Source organism: Lygodium microphyllum, chromosome 19 (genome assembly GCF_053477565.2).
Source record: "Lygodium microphyllum isolate KBCC chromosome 19, Lygodium_microphyllum_v1.1.10, whole genome shotgun sequence".
NCBI classification, from domain to species: domain Eukaryota; kingdom Viridiplantae; phylum Streptophyta; class Polypodiopsida; order Schizaeales; family Lygodiaceae; genus Lygodium; species Lygodium microphyllum.
In genome coordinates, this window is record NC_141153.1 from 63,019,775 (window position 1) to 63,042,349 (window position 22,575).

Sequence of the window (22,575 nt, forward strand, 5' to 3'; positions counted from 1 at the left end):
AACTTCCTTGCTAAACCTGTGTCACTATATCCTTGCCAAAGTGTAGTCTTTGAGACCACATCACAAGTAGGTCACTCATCAAATGCTCTTTGGCCGCCTTGTGAAAGAGAGGCACACTTGGAAGTACAATTCCAATAAAGCACTCCCAACAAAAATATCATTTTTGTAGCCCTCTCCAAAAGCAAGTGCATGTATATTTTTGCCCTTTATTATAGGTCTTGTGATGCAATAAGCTTTCAAACAGACTCTATAGTAGAGCTCCATGAGTCGTGTTGCTAGGTCTAAAGGGAAATGAATGTTTTGACACCTATTGCTATTGTGGCTAAAAGGCACATTGTTTGGCATGTTGAGATAAAACAATCCTTCCATCATGGAACAATACATCTTCTAAAACTTGAATGTGTGACATATGCACCTAAAAATATCTCGCTTGCTCCATCAATTTGTATATTCTTAAATATAGTATGGGTGAAGCACTGCACACTTCTACAATTCATGTGCATTTTTGGAAAAAAATTTTGATGCAGGATAGACATGTTCTAACTACTCAAAAGGTCTTGAAGTGTCAATGTGTGATTCCACCATGCAGAAAATTGAAGTCTTCCTACATAATGCTTGGCCCCTAAAGTTGTTGAAGAAGGCTTTCAAACTATATTGTAGCTTGTGATTAAATTGGAAAATTGTCCTTTACATAGGTTTTACATTTCTAAGGTAAATTAATGTAGAGAGTCAATTATGGGCTTTCATTGATAATTACAATCAAATGCATGTGTATATTTTGTTAAAGCCTCATATTTTTTTGTTAAGTTATGTGTAGCATGTTGGACACTATTGTGTCAACGTGTATAAAAATGCCCAAGTAAATGACCCTTTACATAATGTGGCACATATAGTACTCATGAATAGAACCATAGTTTGAGCTCCCCATACAACAACACATTTCCTTTACTCATTACTACCTTTATTATTTTAACCTGGCTTAGATGCTTCAAAAGAGATCCTTAAGTCTTGTCTACAAATGCCTTGAATGTTGGGTATAAGGCGCTATCATTGGCCCTTCGTGCAAGAAAAAGAAATGAGTAAAGACAATGGGCTAGATATTGTGTGTCTAGTTGGAACACCAATCTCTACTATTGATCACCATTCGTGCTCCTTATGTGGGAATAAAGAACATGCTAAAATGAAGGGATAAATACCACAATCATTTTGGGAGAGTAAGGACCCATAATAGTAGCACAACCTAGCAAGCACTTACAAAGGCCATGTTAGGTATTTACAAAAAATAGCTTGAGGATTAAAGAGATGTGTATCACTTAAGTAGAATATCTTGCAATCATAATACCTTACTATGCTTATTTCTTGAAAAGTATTTGATAATTTAAAATTGATGAATTGAAGTTTAGCTATTCTTCCATGATGGGCTAATGGGCTTGCCCCTTTTTTACGAGTTGACTTCGGGTAAGGGGGCCAGTAAAAAGACAACCCACAGTAGTAGTGCATTTTTTTGTTGCAAGCGGGGGCCTTTAACAAAACACTCAAGGTTGTTATATTGGTTTATGAGGAAGGAAATAAGGCTTGGCATTGGTTGATGGAGGTTCAAAACTTGTTCTTCTATTAGCTCGCATTTGATTTTTTGGTAAGGCTCCCAGCATGCACTCCTTCCATTGGAGTTTTTCACAACATTAAAAATCGTATTTGTTGTTGTTGCGAATAAAAAGAGCATCAAAACAACCTAATTTTTTTCCTACAAACTCTTAATAACAAAGCGACAATATGTATCTAAACGTGCCACACAATTGCTGATTTCTTCTTTGAGATTTCAAGCGGGCAAGGTAGTTGTTGTATTGGCCCTTGTATCCTAAGCATTGTTCACATTGTTGAGCACATAATCTAATGCAAAAGGAGTTAGATTTGCTGACTGTGGCTTAAGTGTGGATTGAAACATTACAAGGATCATAGATTCTTGTGAAGAAAATGGTGGGATTGTCTAAATGGGATAGGCTCATGCTAGGAAGTATCTCCCTTTCTTATGTTGAGAGCTATTCATACCAAACTAGCTACTACTAATTCCAAATCCAAGATGTTGATCATATTGCGGCCTAGGCCCTTTTCATGTACCACCATGCCAATATTCCGAGCAACGTTGTGGTCCACTCATGCAAGCAAGGCTAGAGGCCCCCATCTTGTGTAAGGAGCACAGTAGCATAGATGCACAAATATCTATGGAAGTGACATCATGGAGGGGGATGTTAGATCAACTATTAGTATGTGTAGTAATAGAGGTGGATGACCCATTGGGTGATGGTGGGTTGCTAGCCATCATTCTTACAGGAGGGGGTATATTAACATCATCACATCATCTCCTAGCTCAAGTGGTGCAAAAAGCCCTAGTCATTATTCTCAGTGGAGTTGTAGAGCATGTTGACACATAAATGTAGTGGCACTCCACCGAATCATTCTAGCTCACAATTTGAGGCTACAGTGCCGTGAGCTACTTTTAGTATCTCCTCCACAACCCATTGTAGGTGAGTAATTCCCGTTCACACCTAAAAGAACCATGGGCTCACACTCACTATGTAAACCTTCATATGGCTCTACAATCCACCATGTACACCTCATCCACTGCCATGTTGCATGCAAGAAATTAGGTGAGATCTTAGTCCCCATTTGTGAACAACTAGGATAGCTGATCCAATGATGGAGTCAAAAGTGGTAAGCATGGAGCTTACATTGCTCTCTACAATGTCCTTGTCACCTCCATGCACCTCTTTCCATCGATAAGCCAATCATCATGACAACAATCCCCACTTTGTAGGAGCTGCCTCCATGATCATGACTAGTCCAAAGGTGACAGAGTTTTCAATTAAGAGTACTCGGCAATAGCCATGGATGGAAATGGGTACTATGGTGGAGAGAGAGAGAGAGAGAGGATTCAATGAGACTATGAAGAGAGGGATTTGATGAGACTATGGCCGTCCCTAACTACTGCATGTGAGAGAGAAAGAGAGCATTTGATGAGCATGACATGCATGTCACACTGTCATGTGTGTGAGAGAGGTGAGAGACAACAATGGAACCATGGGATATGCCATATATAGAAGTGGGAATCTTTTCTTAGTAGATATTAAAAAGACTTTTGTCACCTTTTTGGAAGAAAAATTAGGAGGTTGCCATGTAGGCTCATGTGCAATTTGGGGGTTTGCAATGTTACCTTTAGTGCATTTCTTTTAAAAGATATAAAAGATGTAAAAGCATGTGAGTGTATGTTCTCTAGCTTCAATTCTAAACAGGTCAATGCTTCATCGTTATACCCCCCCCTCGCTCGGCCCATACAAAAAATGCCACCTTGCCAAGTATCAAATGCTTGAGACCCACGCACACACGTAGGCTACCCGACTAACTATGCTGCCACTCAATGGTAAATGCACCACACTTTGTATACATACCAATGAGACTATTGCCAAGAAATAGATTTGTTAACCCCAACACGAAGAAAGTAAAAGGAAGTGGAAAAGACGCAGGGGAAAGGCGGAAAAAAGGTAGCCCGACTAAAGAAAGAAAAGGAGAAAAGGCCGAAAGCGCAAGGGCAACCTTAAAAGTCCAAGGCAAAGGCAAAAGGGGAAAGGTGCATTTTAAAATAAAAAGGCGCACCCTGAAATCTTGTAAAAGAGCGCCAGGCTCTCACCCGTGCAATTTGTAAATGTAGACGGGCGGTGGAATGGAAGCTAGGAAGATAGAAGGACAATGGGAAAAAGGGCCTAGGCTATGGCCGGCCATGTAAAAAGGGGAAAAGGGGATGACTGCCCAAAAGGGATTTAGGGTTTTGTATATAAAGTTGAAAAGTGAATGAGAAGCTCATTCTTGTGTGTGGCCAAAAGTGGCTCTCCTCTTCTTCTTCTTCTTCTTGTTCTTGCTTACTTGAGCTTGTGCTTGAGAGAGGGAGTGTGAGAGTGTGAGGGAGTGAGTGTGTGAGGGTGAGGGACCGAGGAGGAGAAGCTCTCCATTGTCTCCTCTCTTCTTCTCTTCTCTTCTCTTCTCTTGTCTTGCTCGCGACAATGGAGCTTGGAGCGTGGAGCTTGAGGATGGAGCTTGCTTGAAGCTTGCACTTGGATCGTGGAGCTACCGGAGTGCGCGGGAGAGGAGGTAACTCGAACGGCATCAAGGTAAGCTCACTACACCCGTAGATATGGATGGCGTGTCGGCTATGTGAGAGGTAGCCATTAGTGCTCGGCTTGGAACGCTTGAACAATAAGCGGTCCGTGGGTCTTGGCGGTTGAGTGAAAGCTCCCACATTTTGGTTCCGTTGCCGGGACACACGGATTCAAGCCTTGAGCGCTTGCGCGCTTCGAATCGAGCATCAAAGTAAGGGTTTCCCCGAACTGGTGCTTGAGATAGGTAGGAAGGGAGGGGGTTGAAGATGGTATTCGATCTCCTTTGCAAGTAGGTTTTTTGCTTTCTTGAGATTTATGTTGTGGAATGAAGTAGTGTAGGTATTTACTTTGTGATTTGGGTGCATTAGGGTAGGAAAAAACAAAGAAAAAGAAGAAAAACAAGCATCAGGGTTTCTGCTGTCATAACAGGGCATGAGGTTTTGATTCGTTTGCTGATCTGCATTTTGGAGTTTATTGGCTATCCCAGGTATATAGATCTCTTCCCCATCACTCCAGCATCATTCCTATGGAATCTTGTAGCTTACAATAAGCAATACCTTAAGATTTTGGACGAATTTGTGCTCGAAAGTGCGTTCGGGCCGGCGGACTCGGACACCCGACTCAGTGTCCGATTCCCAGAATCGGACGCTCGCCGGGCCGATCGGACCACTCGGACACTCGGACTCGGTCCACTCGGACACTCGGACGCTTGGATAACCGTCCGATCGGACCAACCCGTCTGACTCGGACTCGGACCACTCGGACCAACCTAGGAGTCCTAGATCTCCTATGCCCTCTTCTCCCAAACAGACACAGGAAGCACTACAGCAGTTGTCAAGGGTGACTGCTCAATTACAATCTCTATCTCCATCTAAGCTTCCAAACGTCAAAGAGGTGGGACATGATGCCATCTGTAGCTCTCGACCCAAGGATATGCCTGAGCCACCTAATGCGACTAGATCAACTCATGTTCGATCTACACAGATGAGTACTCAAAGGCCAACAAAAGACACAACCACTTCTGATCGCCCTAGGGACTTGACACCGCAATCCACCAAGGGTAGCCAGCCCACTAAACTAGCTGCTACTACTTCCAATCAGGGATCACAGCAGTCACAGCCCTTGGCGTGACAATACCCTATGTGGAACGTGTCCTTAGTAGTTTACCTGTGGAGGAGGTGTCGCAACCAAATCCCTCGACAACTCCAGCACTTTCAAAGTGCCTAAAGCCTAGGCTGGAGGAGTTAAACACAAGGGAGTTGGCTGAAGGGCTAGACTCTCCGAAAAGGGAGGCAGTTGTGCTCTCACAACCTAGCGAGGCTGTTCCGCAGGCCACAACTAGGTCCCATGAGGACACACTAGAGAAGGGAAATGCTAAGGCTCAACCAAGCACATCAGCAGTCAACCTAGCCCAAGGTCCTGAGCCATTAGATGCACCTGCACTGACCAAGAAAAAGAGGAGAAAACAACGAAAACAACAACAGTTGCAGAAGGTTGTGAACCGCAAGAACATTGAGACGAAGAGCGCTGAAGAGCCGATGAATAAAGCATCAAGTCCATCCACCAATGAACTCATTGATGCCTCTCCTAATAGCAGTGAAACCCTAGACACATCCGTGTGTTCTGAGAAACCAAAGCAACTGTTGCCATCAACAGTTGCTTGCAACACTCTATCCACTGATAATAAAACTCACATTGATCAATCAAGAGTGGATACAACGCCGTCACAACAGGGTGACAAATCTATACCAGTCACATCTGAGAAGAACCAGGACGAAATAACAACAAAACCTCAGGAGAGACGTGAGAACCCCAAGAGCATAAGAAAACCTAGCGTGGACCAATCTTGCTCATCTAGGCCTGAGCCCCCAGCCATGCTAAAGCCTAAGGAAACTCTTAGAACTTTGCATGAGATAGCAACCGAGCAAGCCCTCGTTGAACATAGAAGTGTCGCAGAATGCTTAACTGAGTTGGAGGCTAAGCTCAAGGTGGTCGCGTGTGTCTACGTCCTTGCGGACATGGGCACGATCCCCAAGGAGCAGCTTGGAGATTACTTGACCTTTCCTCTATCATGGGAAAAACAAGAACATCTTAACGGGCACTACGACAGGCTCCTGCATGAACATATGCGACTCATCCCTGACGAGGAAGCTGACGAACTGCGCTTAACCGTCACGTTCAATGAAGTGCTCTACCGACCGAATCTCGTAGACATAGAGCTACTAAAGCGACTGTCAGCAGGCCAGAGTCAATTTGAGCAGCGTTGGTGCGAAAGCCGCGTTGTAATGGCCGAACTAGGGGCTCAGATCATGACGGTCTCAGAAGAGCGATTGGCCAAATGGCGATCTCAAAGGGACCCAACCCATGTGGCACCAACTTCCCTTCGAGTGCTCACTGACATTCGGGGTACGGGCTTAGCTGGGACTAGGCTACAGGGCCCTTTGATTGATAAGGTCCTCACTGAGGAGGAGTTACATATTGCCAGTAGACTCGGTCAAGGTTCCATGCTACTCGACATGGCAAAGTATCTATCAGTATTGAGTCAGCTGCCACGAATACTAGATGCGTGTGCCACGCTCGGGTACAACCCCGAGTTCTACACTTGGTTCTTATCCTCGTGATGTGACATGGATTCATAGATATGTATATAAATAAACACTGATTTTTGTGTCACCTTGTATAAAAAATATCAACACACACAAGTAATGATAGTCAAGCGCAGGGAGAAGAGTTGGTTCTAATAGGCTAACCTCCTCAAGTCCTCTTCTCATCACACATTTAAAAGCCGTGTGACCATTCCCACCCCAAGTGAAGGGCATGCAACCCACATTACCGCCATAGGAGGCCTTGACCAACAACACTGATGTTGTAGACAGGGTGCAGTCCCTTTCTATACACCTTCTTCCCGTTTTGGTCTATCCTTCTGAGGATGTGCCCTATCCCACTCCACGACAACCAGTCCACACAACTTAGCATAAGCCAATATTGGCTAATGGCTGGAGGCAAAACGAACATCATCATGGGGGCCATCCCGTTACGACAAAACACTGCATGCCTCACCCCTCCCCTTCTTGTCACATGCGCTTGATAAACCACACTAAAATCCCTTCCATGCAAACAGTTGTATCCTATATCTAGGTCTGACCCTTGGATTGCATCTTGCAGGCTTCCCTTTGTGGCGGAACGCATGGAGAATCATGGAGAGCTAGCATGCAAAGACGCTCTTCGCAAAAGACGGGAGCATGTGGCACGCGCCCCTCCACCGGAGCGCTATGTGCCCACCATCAAGAGGTATGCCAAGAAGCGAGGCCCTAAGCGACATTGCCCAAGGCGAAGGCCGAAGAATCCTCGAGTCAAGAAAGTCGAGACTCGAAATGCGCAACAGGTGGCAGCACTAGTGGTGCGCACTCCCAGCTCCCGCTCGGGCCCCAGACGCTCAAAGGCAGAAAGGGCAGCTCGGGAAAGAGAAGAATTTAATGAACTATTTAAAGATATTCTGGAGATGGTAGCGGGTCGGGATTACACCATTCATGTCCCGGCCGACATGTTCCCTGCTCACCCCCGTGGGAGCCCCACACCAGCAGAGCCCCAATCACCCGGCCATCCAGACTCGCCCCGCCTCGTACAAATCGAGTAGCCCATAATGCACAAAGGGCTTATCAAATGATAACTGGCCAGGACTTTTTGTTTTTAAATGGTTAAGTGTTCCCGACTTGTTAAGTGTTGACATATTCCTGACTTGTATGAACTCATCATATCTATGTTTAATATATGCTACGCCTTGAGCAAAAGAAAAAGCTAATCAAGCGCAGGTGATAAATGTCTAGTCAACACCATAGAATTCAAATAAGTGATATCTCCTTGCATTGCACTGGTTTATTATAGTTGTGGCATACACAATGCATATGCTCTCATGAAGCGACAAGTGGATGCAGGATAATACAGGTCCTCATGCGAAAATGTTCAATACCCAATCACCGCAACACCCACAACCCCACAACGAGCCGCGGCAAAGCCACGCTGCCGACAGCACCCTTGCCAACCGCCCACATTGCATGGCCCACAAAACATTCCTGGGCCACGCCCCCTTTCTGGGTCAAGCTCTATAGTTGGCTCACGGTAGTCGTCACCTCAATTGTACCCACATCGCATGTGCCGCAAGGAGGGTTGCAATATCTCAAGTGTATCTCCCCCTTTCGCCAACTGCTTCTCTAACAACGAGGCTAGGGCACCATCATCATGGTACTATTCATTTTTGAAGCCTTCGAAGCTTGACATTTTCCAACCCATTGAAAGGCTGATAGCCTCAACATATTGTAATGGTTGTACTCAGGAAAAGAAGAAGAAGAAGAAGAAGAAGAAGAAGAAAGAAAGAAAGAAAGAAAAAGAAAAAGAAATGAAAAGAAAGGAAAAGAAAAAAAAAGAAATGAACGGAAAAATAAGAAGCACCCACGATCACAGCACAGCACCTAGGGGGCCTCAAATTAGGTACGTCTGGTGACATTGGTCGATCGGCTTCGTCCCTAGTCCCCTAGCCCCTTACACTCACCCACAATTGTTCAGGGCACATCAAGGGCAGGACATACCTGGGGAGCTTGTCTCGCCTAGGGTTAGACCTGTCACCCTGACCCACTTGCACAATTTTCTTTTGCACTCTGCCTTTGTACCATTGCAATCAGTGGTGATAAGCACCGCACGATTGGCCATGAAAAGTACACCGTACTCATCAAGCAAGTCCAATAGTTTTCAGCTACTGAAAGTGCGGTGTCCTTGTATTCCATTATGCTACATCGTGCAATCACAATGCAAAGGATGTCTCATATGCCTTCACGCGTACTCCTTCTCCACATGGACAACTTTGCTTCATCCACGAATTGTTATGAGAAACTAGCCCACAGTCTTCTAACTATGTAATATCTAAGTATGCACGAGCACTCACATAATATTTGCACCAAAGTATATTCACAGTTTGGGTCCTCAAGTGCAGGACAATACTCTAGGCTTGCTTAGCGTTTGACCTGTCTCCCAAACTAATCAAAACATGACTTGTGCACGATGAGAAGCCTAGCACTACCCCTTAAGGAGAGATCACAGGTGAGGTTTTCCAATTGCAGGTATAAGGTGTTGTTTGCTCTTCATCAACACTCAACTTTAATACTTGTCCCTTACCATCCAACACGCCCACAAGGAATCGTCATGTGCAGAATCCCCAACAAACCAACACTTGTGCTGGCCATCAATGCAATCCCCAACACAGCATAGCCCTACCACTAACTCCAACAACCTTCCACCAGCCACCTTGGCTACCAACAGGCCCCCAGGACCTTCTGCCACACCACCACCAACACTCCTCCACGGAAACCACAGGCGTCCTTGTCACCCACGTCTTCGGTGCATGCTACAGCCTACTACCTACGACGGTGAGTGCCATGGAACTGGCACTCGTCTAGGAGGGGGGTAATGTTAACCCCAACACGAAGAAAGCAAAAGGAAGTGGAAAAGACGCAGGGCAAAGGCGGAAAAAAGGTAGCCCGACTAAAGAAAGAAAAGGAGAAAAGGCCGAAAGCGCAAGGGCAACCTTAAAAGTCCAAGGCAAAGGCAAAAGGGAAAAGGCGCATTTTAATAAAAAGGCGCACCCTGAAATCTTGTAAAAGAGCGCCGGGCTCTCACCCGTGCAATTTGTAAATATAGACGGGCGGTGGAATGGAAGCTAGGAAGATAGGACAATGGCAAAAAGGGCCTAGGCTATGGCCGGCCATGTAAAAAGGGGAAAAGGGGATGACCGCCCAAAAGGGATTTAGGGTTTTGTATATAAAGTTGAAAAGTGAATGAGAAGCTCATTCTTGTGTGTGGCCAAAAGTGGCTCTCCTCTTCTTCTTCTTCTTCTTGTTCTTGCTTTCTTGAGCTTGTGCTTGAGAGAGGGAGTGTGAGAGTGTGAGGGAGTGAGTGTGTGAGGGTGAGGGACCGAGGAGGAGAAGCTCTCCATCGTCTCCTCTCTTCTTCTCTTCTCTTCTCTTCTCTTGTCTTGCTCGCGGCAATGGAGCTTGGAGCGTGGAGCTTGAGGATGGAGCTTGCTTGAAGCTTGCACTTGGATCGTGGAGCTACCAGAGTGCGCGGGAGAGGAGGTAACTCGAACGGCATCAAGGTAAGCTCACTACACCCATAGATATGGATGGCGCGTCGGCTATGTGAGAGGTAGCCATTAGTGCTCGGCTTGGAACGCTTGAACAATAAGCGGTCCGTGGGTCTTGGCGGTTGAGTGAAAGCTCCCACAAGATTGATTTTAATTTCGCATCTTAACTTCTTTGTTTGTTTTTTATAAAAATGTGTGTTAGGCATGCATGATCCTTAGATACATACATAGGGACAAACTTTGGATGTTTTCTTTGAAAAAGCATATTTGTGTATGAGCATTGCATATATACACCTTTTTGATAGTGTACATGTATGTGAGTACGATATATATATATGCACATCTCTCTGTCTTTGTGTGCATGTAGTGTTACATTTATTTATGTATACCAAGAGAGATGACATGAGAATCCTAATTGTAAGTGGTAGAATCTATGCATTCATTTTGAAAGCTTTGATATTGGATTATTGCTTTGTTTTCACAAATTAGATTGTCTAGAAGTTTATTATTACAAATGGCATAATATATGTTATATGTTGCTATGGCCATTATAATAAGGCCACAACAACGATGACACACCCATGGCACAATTACATGTCCATTTTGATGATATTACTATGCATTATGCATAAGGTGACAGTTTGTTTCATAGTATTGGCTCAGATTATGCATATGGTAGCAATCCAAATATTGCAATGAAGGCCTATTTATAAATATCCCTATCTATGAATTTTTTCCTTGAATAAAACACAACCCTTTTCTATTGAATCTATGAATAACCCTTATATGATACCCTTTTCTAAATAAAAAATGTATAAATTATATTTTTAAAATCCCTTACTTTTGAACTCACATGATACACATTTATGTTAATGCGTGAACCCCCCCACCCCAGCGAGGAGCATAACATGATGCATGTGCTAACACACTTGTTTGGGCCTACATTTAACTTCATTAAGACTCAATGATGCAAATCAAGGCTCATTCTCTACATTTATGCTTTGGATTTACACATACACCCACACACACTTATCCAAGCCAAGATACATCTAGCTCCACATACACAAACATGTGTATTTATGATCAGATTTAGCCCACAACACACCAAGAGATAATTCCACAACCACCCTTACACATAAAGCTTTGGATAACTCATAAGCCCATATTCCACATGCTTAAAAACTCGACTTCTAAGTCATGTGTTGAATCAAAAGAAAGATTGGGTAAACTTTAGAGTTTACTAAAGTAGTGAAAATGTTAGGCGGTATTAGGAACGTTTGGGATTCTTCTAATTGCACTTTTTCATATTGCAAATGAAAGCTCATTAAGAAAGTCTCTATGCTAGGTAAAAAAATCTTGCACACTGGCTCAAATCTTGGGCTTTGATTGTTTATCCAAAATAACCCACATGAAAGCTCAAAAAGGTAGAAGGAACAATGCATTGCATGTTGCTCACATAAGAAACACAACAAATGAGATTTGTTAATCATCTACTACTTAATTCAAAAACAAGTCCTTTGTAAATCCTTTATGCATTGAAGGGTTGATCCCTAGCTATTGCAAATGTTACATGAATAAAGACCTACTAGAAGCTTGTCTTTCAAGTTTTAGAGAGACTAAGATATGACATGCTCATGATACCAACACTAGCATCACATTATTAGCAAATGATCTACAGTAATTATCCAATCTCCTTTAGCAATCATTTAGACCAACGACCAACATGCAATTACTTAGCATTCTTGTCATTCTTGTAAAGGAAAGATACATAAACACAGAGGAGGAAACTATTAGGCTTTCTAGTTCACATGGGCTCTCTTGTGGCTCTTGTTTGCATGTTGCAATATATTTAACTATATTATGATAATTTTATTATATTAAGGAATGTTGATGATATGAGTAAAACAATTGATACGTCATGGGTTTTGATAGCTCTCAACATTTCTTTTTGGACCTTGATTTATGGATCCTTACATATTATATTGATAAGTGTTCATAGTTTTCTTTCAATAAATGTAATTAATACCATGTACAAATATAACATGTGTAAGTAGCCATCAACATTTGCACAAATGGCTTGATTGCATGAATAGATTAGGTTAAGCTATCGTCAAAATTCTAGTACTCTCTAAATGCATAAACTCACATGGAATTTTTATCTCTCTAGCACGGTTTGTATGATATACTATGCCCTCACTTATATTTGTATGGTACACTAGACCTCACTTAGGTAATAATGCTAGCTAGGGGATAATAGATATTAGATATACTCAATGCCCCACCCTTGTAAGGTGCTACCAATGATCCATGGTGCTCTAAGTTATAAGGCCCCTATTATGAGGAGAAGCCATGTGTGATTCTGGATATTGGTTGGGTCTTGACTTGTATGTCAAATGAAGTCTATGCGATTGGATGGCAAAGAGGTGACCTTTGTGGATCTAGTATTTGGGTTAGATAGAGTAGTTATGCTGATAGCAAATGGAGGCACAATGCATCAAGCTGTGGGGTGTGGGAGTTATTAAGGACCCATGTTTTGAAGTGTGGGAGTGTTAACGTGTATTTTCTTTAGACATTTTCTTTCAATTGTGCCATTTCACCATTAGATAATCAAAATTTCATTGTAAATTTTGAACATACACTTGACTTGGGGTGGTGCTCCAAGCTTAAGGTTTTAACAAATTTCATTAGATTGATTTTGAGTGGGTTCTCTAATTAGCTTTAGGTTGCCTTTCCTTAAGTCTTTCATGTGTTGAGAGTAGTGAACCACCTTAGTCTCATTAAGGTCATATTTGAATATATAGATGTGACAAGGTTTTTGTGAGTGGTTGTATCTCTCAACACTCTCCCTTTCTCTTACATAACAAAAGAATGATGAATTGTGGTCTTGCATATTGGGCGTAAAGGCACCTGTGCCTAACCACTCATGTATTCATTACATTGACAGTACATGCACACCTATATACTACATGTGGTGGATGTCCATCACACTCACTTTATTCTTTACTCTTTCAATGACATTTGAATAAGGGAAGGTCGGTCACACATTGTGACCGTTGGAGTTCCCATATACAATATCTCTCATGTTGTAATAAGAACATATCAAGCATTTATTAATGAAAATCTTATGCCTAATGCTCATTGATGCTTTATGGGATACTTAGTGGATGTAGCACTACTTTGATTATTATGTATACTTTCCTATGCTATGGCATGCTTTTAAGCCAGGATTTGGGCTCCGTTATACTGATATAGGCTATGGTTACATGCCTTGGTTACCTCAATGGCTTATGTAGTTATGGGCTTAAAATTTCTATAGGATTTTATGCTCCCAGCTTATACTTCATGTATCTTGGATACTCGAATGTCGTGTATTTGAGGTTTTGAGCTTGCATTGCTCATTTGGCATTCAATTTTTTTTCAATGGGAGATACTTGCACTAATTTTGATGTCATATAGAGCTTTGGATTTATGCAATTAAGCTTGATCTTACTTTCATTGAGATTGTGGGACACTTACTTCATGTACATGCTCTCTTCATATGTATGGGATGCAATTACCCTATAGTGGGCTGATTTGTTCACTTACTTTGGACCTAGCACTTATGTCTATCAGTGTGTTGTCAGTGATATTTATATGCTTATGGGTTATGTATTGAGCTTTGCTCAATGGGTTATATTTTTGGCAGCTCTCCTCTCTTTATCTTGAGATCTCCTATATACATGATGTCTATGCCTACCACATGTATGGTTACTAACGTACTACACTTGTGACATCCTTTAATGGTAGTTGTTCCTTGTTTTTCTTTCTTGGTTACTCATAGTTGGTTGTTAGCATATTGTTGTAGTTTATTATATCAACCTCTCATTTTAGATTTATGCATTCTATCTTAGGGAAGTCACTTCGATTTGATAGTTACTTAATTATAGTTTGTGGGTAGATCACCATTTTGGACGCTTCTCACACTTAGCCCTTGATTTGACTATAATTTTGGGGCTATTTTATTGTCATTTATAGTGATCAATTTAACTTGGATTGTTCTTTCATCTCTTGCATTATGGCTAGTGGATTGAATGATAGTGCTATCTTTTACATTGAGAAGTGGAATGGCACAAATTATAGCTATTCAAAGGCACAAATCTAGCAGGTTGTAGTGCAAAAATTGTAGATTAAGCCATTGAGACATGAGGGTGTAAAGCCCGAATGATTTGATATAGAGGATTGGGCTAATTGGATGAGTTACGTAAATCTATAATCATTTGTCACTCTCTAAGCAGGTCTACTATAATGTTGTCTTTGATGGGTAGATTTCCTGGCAATTATGGGATAAGATTTGCAATGTCTATGATAATCAAAGCCCTACCTCTCAAATGTATTGATTGAAATAGTTCATGGATCTTCGTATGAAGGAAGGGACATCTAGGTCTACCCACTTAAATGAGTTTCATTCTATTTTGAGTCACTTGTCTTCACAAGGACTCAAATTTAAGAGCAATATTCCTCCCTTGTTCTTGTTGATTACATTGTTTGAGTCATGGGATACATTTCATATTGCTATGTGTATAAATATGCTTATTGATGGGGTAAAATTGTAGGATATAGAGGGTGCTCTCTTGAATGAAGAGGTTAATAGAAAGAATGTAGGTGCTTCCTGCATCTCTCATGCTTTGACGGTTAGGGGTAATAATGGTAAGAGCAATACTAACCACTGTGTTAGAGACTCTTAGAAGTCTCATTCTCAGTCACGTGGACAGACTTGCAATAAGTCCCATAGCTATATATCCGTATTGACTTATAACTATTATATGAAGTAGGGTCATATTTTGCCATAGTGCCGTAAAATGTATAATGACAAGCGCAAAGAAAAAGAAAAGAATAAAATGCAAGAAAAGAATGATGATTGTAACATTGTCCCTAGTAAGTCCAATGTCAACATTGAAGAGATTAATGTCATTCAGGCTGATTTTGATGACTACATGCTTGTAGCTTCTTCATTTGATGTTTCACAATTCTTTAATGCCTTGTCTACTGATGCTCAATGTTGGTTGGTTGATTCAGGGGCTTCATTTCTTCTTGTCATCCCCCATCGAGTGTGGTTTCACTTCTATCGTAGTATGATAGGATTTGTCAGATTTGTGGGGTAGTAACCTGGTATTGTATTTTTTTGGCATTAGAGATGTTCAATTACAAATTCCTTTAACCAATATGTTTACTTTGTATGATATATGCCATATTTGACTTTGAACCAAAAGCCTACTTTTAGTTGGATAGTTGGATGATGTAGGTTATATTGTCTCTTTTGGTGATTCCTTATTGAAGCTTACATGTGGGAATCTTGTCCTAGAATATTGTCTCTATCGACCATGTTTTGGCAATGGCTACAATACCACAAGTATCATTATAGCATCACTACCTTGGATACATGTCATTAAAGGAAATGAAAATGCTTACCCTTTTGAAGTATCATTGACCCCTTGACTATAAGTGTTTTGATTATTGTGATCATTGTCTTTATGATAGGTAGACTCGTTATTTGCATAAGAAGTCTAGCATTACGTGCACTAGCTCTTGTTTATTATGATGTTTGTGGATCTATGCCATGCAAGTCTTTAGGTGGCAGAAGTATTTTGTTACTTTGATTGATTATTACTCTCATAAGGTTTGGGCATACCCCATAAAGCAAAAATTAGAAGTCTTGGCTACATTTCAGCATTGGATTGCTTTTGTTGAGAAATAGTCCAGGTATAGGCTGATTGAACTACCTATGGTTTGATAATAGGGGAGAGTATGTATCTAAAACCTTTGAGTAGCTTTGTGATGAGAGGGATATTAAGCGTCAGTTGATTGCCCCATATACCCTACTCTAGAATGGTATGGTTCATTGCATGAATAGGATGATTCAAGAGCGAGTTCATAGTCATAGTACTTTTGGATTGAGGCAATTTACCACTGTCATACATTTGATTAATTGATTCCCATGCAATGCTCTTGACTATCATGTTGGAGAGTATGGTCTAGAAAACCTCCATCATATGCTCATTTGCATATCTTTGGTTGTGAGGCTTTCTGCCATGTTTCTAAGGACAAATGCAATAAGCTAGATCCTAAATCCATGAAATATGTCTTTGTTGGTTATGGGGATGCAAGTGAGATGCGATATTGCCTATGAGATCCACATGCTTGGAAGGTCATCTGTAACCATGATGTTCATTTTCATGAGGAGAAAGTACATAAGGAGCCTGAGTAGGTCGTTGAGGTATGGAGGGTGATATTTCAAGAGTAGTGTTTTGTTACTATACATGCAGCTAGATAGCTTATAGCAGTAGTTGATACTCCAGTGACCTAGGGCTGTGATATTAGATAATATGTAGAGCCCCCATAGCCTAGTTTCCAATGGTTTACTAGATATAGACATCAATCTAATCGATTTGCATGCTCTATGGATTATGTTATGGTAATAGATATTGGTGAGTCTCTTATTTATGATGAGGTCATGTGTAGAGGTGATAGTCACTCTTGGGAGAGGGCCATGTAGTCAAAGTATGACTCACTGCGAAAAAATCATATATGGGATTTGGTTCCTTTACCTAGTGAAAAATGTACTTTTCCATGCAAGTGGGTGTACAAGTTGAAGAGTACCCCTAGATACCTCAAGCCAACCTATAAGGCTAGATTGATTGCTAAGGGTTTAAGTAAGAGCATAGTGTTAAATTTGATGAAGTCGTCTCTCTTGTCATCAAAATGACTACCTTATACTTGGTTTTGGCTTTGGTTGCATAACTTGATCTAGACCTCTGTCAGATGGATGTCAAGACAACTTTCTTACATGGATACTTGCATTATGAGATTTATATACATCAACCTAAGAGCTTTGAAGAAAAAGATGGAGAGAACCTAGTGTGTAAGTTGAAAAAGAGCCTTTATGGCCTTAAGTAGGCACATAGGGAACGATAGCACAAGTTTGATATTTTCATTCACTCATAAGGATATATCTATAGTGATGTGGATCCATGTTTATATAGGAAGAATGACCATGATGGTAGACTTATGATTTTAGTAGTCTATGTAGATGATATGCTGATTGTTGGGAGTGCTCATGATGAGTTGGAAACCTTGAAAGGTGAGCTTAAAAATAGCTTTGAGATGGACATGGAAAAGACATTGCATATTCTTGGGATACGTAGTATGCATGATTTCTCTAAGGGGCTCCTTTACTTGTTGTCACAGAAGGAGTACATCCACAAGGTTCTTGAGTAGTTTCATATGCATGATATTAAGCCTATTGGTTGTCCTTTACCTTCTCATGTGAAGGTTACCCAAGCCGATTTCCTGCAATCTAATGAGTAGAAGGTCAAGATGGCCAAGATCCCTTATCATCTATAGTAAAAAATTCAATGTATGCCATGATAGCTACTCTTACCAACATAGCATTTGTAGTGGGATTTGTAGTATACTATATGGCTATACTTGGCAGGTGACATTGGGATGATGTGAAGGGTATCATGAGGTATCTTAAGGGCACTACAAATATGTGTATATTTTATGGTGGCTAGGATGATACAGGGATCCTGGGGGTACACTGACTTTGATTATGCAAGACATGCAGATTGTAGAAAGTCCACCTCTGGCTATATCCGTCTTTGCTAGAGATGTTGTTTCTTGGATATCTAAGGTGCAAAAATGCATGGCCCTTTTCACTATAGAGGCAAAGTATGTTGTAGCCATTGAGGCTTGTAAGGAGACTCTCTAGTTAGGCTTTCTAGTTGCAAATCCCTACATTGCATTTCTAGTTAGGCTTTCTAGTTAGGTATTATTGATGTGGTCACTACATTGCATTCAAATCCTATGAGTGCCATTCAGTTGGCCAAGAATCTAGTCTTCTATACAAAGACAAAGAACATTGAGGTGCTTTATTAGCTAAAATCTTATTTTTCTTCTTTCTTCTTCTTCCACATAAACAACTAAGTTTATAATATGATAAAAGTCTAATATGAAAGTACCACAACGTATGTATATGCAATCACTAAGTGTGAACCCACTAAGGAAAGAAGAGGTGGCACAATGAATGCACCACAACCAAGGATGGACTATGTGGGTGTAGTCCAATTGTAGAATCACTTGTGTATTCTCATATTGAACACCTAACATACCAGTACATTATATCATGCCACATCACTGTAGAGGCGAACCACCGAGACTCATAGACCACTTATTGTTCAAGCATTTCAAGTGAGCACTAATGGCTACCTCTCACATAGCCGACATGCTATCCCTCTCTACAAGTGTAGTGAGCTTATCTTAACACTCGATTGATTTGCTTTCTCCCTCTAGCACTCCGATAGCTCCACGATTCGTGATGCATGCTCAAGCATCCTCAAGTCTTTTCCTTTAAGCTTCATCCTCCATTGCCACGCGTGAGACGAGAGAAGAGAAGAGAAGAAGAAGAAGAGAGGAGATGGTGGAGGGCTTCACCTCCAAGATCCCTTACCCTCACACACTCACTTCCTTACTCACTCACACTCCCTCCCTCAAGCATTCACAAGCAAGCAAGAGAAGAGAAGAAGAGAAGAAGAAGAGTCCACTTTGCCATACACCAAAAAGAATGAGCTCTCATTCACTTTTTGAACTTTATATAGAAAACCCTAAATCCCTTTTGGGCGGTTATCTCCTTATCCCCCTTTTTTAACATGGCCGGCCCTTTTTCCACATTGTTATTCTCTCTTCCTAGCTTAGTCCTACCGCCCATTCATGGTTACAAGTTGCATAGGAGGGAGCATGGCACTCTCTTATTACAGAGGTTTTGGCTACACCTTTATATTTAACGGTGCGCCTTTTTGCTTTTGGCTTCTTGCGGCTTCCATGGTTGCGTCTTGTACTCCTAGGGGTTGTTCCCATGCTTTTAGATTTCTTCCAGGCCCACTCTCATGTAGATCGCCTTTTCCTTTTCTCCACCTTGCGCTTTTTCTCTTGATGCCTCGTTTTTCGCTTCCTTCGCTTTGCAGTAAACAATCACCAAGATGCCTAGTGGATGCTAGCTCATGTAGAGCTCAATATCTCAACATAAACATTAGTAGAAAAATGTAAAGATACCTCTGAGCTAGCTTCTCAGTAGTCTTATGTATCCTAGCATCAACCATCTCATTGTGCAAATGATTAATCCAAGTGATGAATGCGGCATTTGTCTCCCCTTCAACAAACTTCTCGATTGCTAGTTGATTCTTCCAGTTCTAAATTCTTGTTTGGTTTCACATTTTATACCAGCTTGCTTGCTAAATCAAGCTAAAACATTACCAAAACAATATGTAACTAAGGCACACAACTCATATATATTCCTTCGTTTCCAAGTCCATAGAACATCTACATTTGGAGGAATTATAACACTCAAATTTGATAGATCGGGGGTGGATTATGGTTTTGAGTTAGTTCCCAACATCGTCTCTAGAAGCTCATAAGTATCAAGGATAGTTGTAATTTAAAACTTCCACAAAGTATAGTTTATATAATCTAACTTTCCTTTGTTGAAGGTTGGTAGATGAATCCTCATTGTTTGAATTGCTAGTACATCAACACCACTACCTAATGTGTTTGATTTATTGGTACATTAGCATTGCTACCTAATGTGCCAAATGGCATTGCTCCTCTTTGTTGTCAAAGCCCTTGCCTCTCATGTACTCTTCCCTCCTTAGCCCCTTTAGCTCTAGTACCAAATATTACATGGTGCAATTTACAAATTTTAAGCAAGGGATAGAGAATACACATAAAAATGAGAAGAACAAAAATATTTTTAATTTCAAACAAATTGATAGAAACTCTATCCACTCATGCACTTCCATTATGAAGCTTAGATGACGATCTAGACAGATGATAGGTGAAGAGCTTAAGGATAACTAGAAGAAATCTAACTAGATGAAAGATAGATTGATCTATGAATTAGGAGAGTCTTTCTTTTATAGCTTGAGAAGTTAGTCTAGTTAGCTTATCCAACTATATTATCAACCTTTCCTAGTTGTTTATCTCTTTGACCTTAGCAAATCCTTCTTCTTCTATAGGTTAATTATTTTTTCATTTCCATTTAGAGCTTCTTTTTTCCTTTTCCCATCAAAGTCTTATTTTTATTAGTGTCTTTCACAATTCTTTCCTACTCAAGTGCATCAACAAGTCTCTTTTTGACATCTTAGCTTTACCATGCAATGGGATTCTAGGATCCATGTCCATGCTAGCATCAAAATCTGAATTTGTCCTTGAATCTATCAAGCCAGACTCTTGAGTTGAGTCTTTTTCATTGCAATTGCAAGAACTCTAAGAGTAGGAACTAGGTCCATGGGACTAAACCCCATTCATTTGTGATAAGGACCTCTAAATACTCCAGCCCTTGTAGCTTTGACTTCACTTTTACTTCTTTGGTATCCACTAGTAATCCTTTCACCTTCTTGGTCTTAGGGTATGTCCCAATCTATTTTGTAGTGTTTCCATTAGAGTTATAGTATGTCAATTTGTTATCCTTAGCATCCTCAATCTCATCCTTAAAGAGTTCCTCCCCAAAAGAGAGATATACGTGTGTGTGTGTGTGTGTGTGTGTGTGTGTGTGTGTGTGCAAAATATCAAAGATCATCATTATTTTTCTTTAAATGCTATAAGCATTCATCAAATGAGATGTTTAATATATTGTCTATTGCTATATTATAGCAACATGAGATTGCAATGAAAGGTAGAACCCGAGCGGAAACACATAAGTGGAAGCAAGAGAAAAGTAAGAGCTATGGTAGATAAAGCAAGAGAGCAAGAGAAAGAGAGACATCATATGTGGAAACTCCAATGGTCACAATGTGTGACCAACCTTCTCTTATTCAAATATCATTGAAGAATAAAGAATAAAGTGAGAGTGATGGGCACATGCCACCTATAGTATATAATTGTGCAAATACTATAACTGTAATGAATATACAGGTGATTAGGTACAAATGCTTTTACCCCCAAAAACCTGTTACTTAAAATGTGCTCCTAGTGAGGAGAGAATAAGAAAAAAGTAACAAAGTGCAAATGTATATAAAGTAAAATAGGATGAGAAATAGACATTATCTCATCCTACGCCCATCATCTTCCTAAGGAAGGCAAAATGTTCAACTAAGAAGCTTTCAGTGAGCAGATCTATTGGACTTGCATCAATTAAGATCTTAACAAGCTCAATAGACTTATCCCCTACCACTCACATGTTATAAAATTTGAACATGTAAGATTTTAGATGTTTGATGGGTTGGAGACACAAAGGCATCTGCATAAAAATTACAGATTGCAATTATTATTGTGTAGTTAGTGAAAAAGGTTGCATGTTTAGTTATGGTGCACTTGGTATCAGCTTGCTTACATATTGTAATCTTTTGTAAGATTGTCTATTTTATCAAAATGTCTAATAACTTTAACGAGATTGTCAGCAAGAAGCTTGATAATAATAATTATTCTACATGAAAGTTCAAGATGACAAATTTCTTGAAGGGCAAAGATGTTTGGAATTACATTGAAGGAGACATGGCAGCAACACACAAAGTTCATGCACAAAATGCTATTGCAAAATAGATAAAGACTAGAAAAGATTGGGAGTAGACATAGAATAAAGCCATGTATTGATTGTTGGTTAGTGTCATAGATAGCATGATGGGCTATTTGTAAGATTTTGATACCCCTGCTATTGCATAAAAGAATTTGGTTAAAGTCATGTATTGATTTTTTGTCAGTGTCACAGATAGCATGATGGGCTATTTGTAAGAATTTAATACCCCGCTATTGCACGAAAGAATCTAGTCGAAGTAAACACAAATACCAAAAATTTGTAGCTCAAGTCACAACTAAACCAAGTGAAAAGAGACAACCTGTCCACTAATGATTATGGCTTGAAAATCAAGAGTATTATGAAAGCTCTTGGATCTATTAGTGTCATAGTTGATGATGATGATGTTGCGCATGTATGCTTAGATGTACTTGGATATGAATACAAGAGCTTCAAGTCATCTATGAATATGAGGGATGATATCCTTGATTTTTCAGACTTGATTTCTATGTTGATGCTTGAGGAGAAGAACCTTGGCTTGGATTCTTCTTCTTCTTAAAGCAAGAAGAAGTTAGAATAGGTGTTTTACTCTACTAGTAGAGGTAGAGGTCATGGTAGAGGCCAAAATGATGATCGTGGTGGTCAAGATTATGATGCATAATAAATTAGAGGAGGACAATTCCGAGGAAGGCGGGATCAAACAGGCCAAGGTACATATTTTAATAGTTTTTTTTTTTGTGATGGTAGAA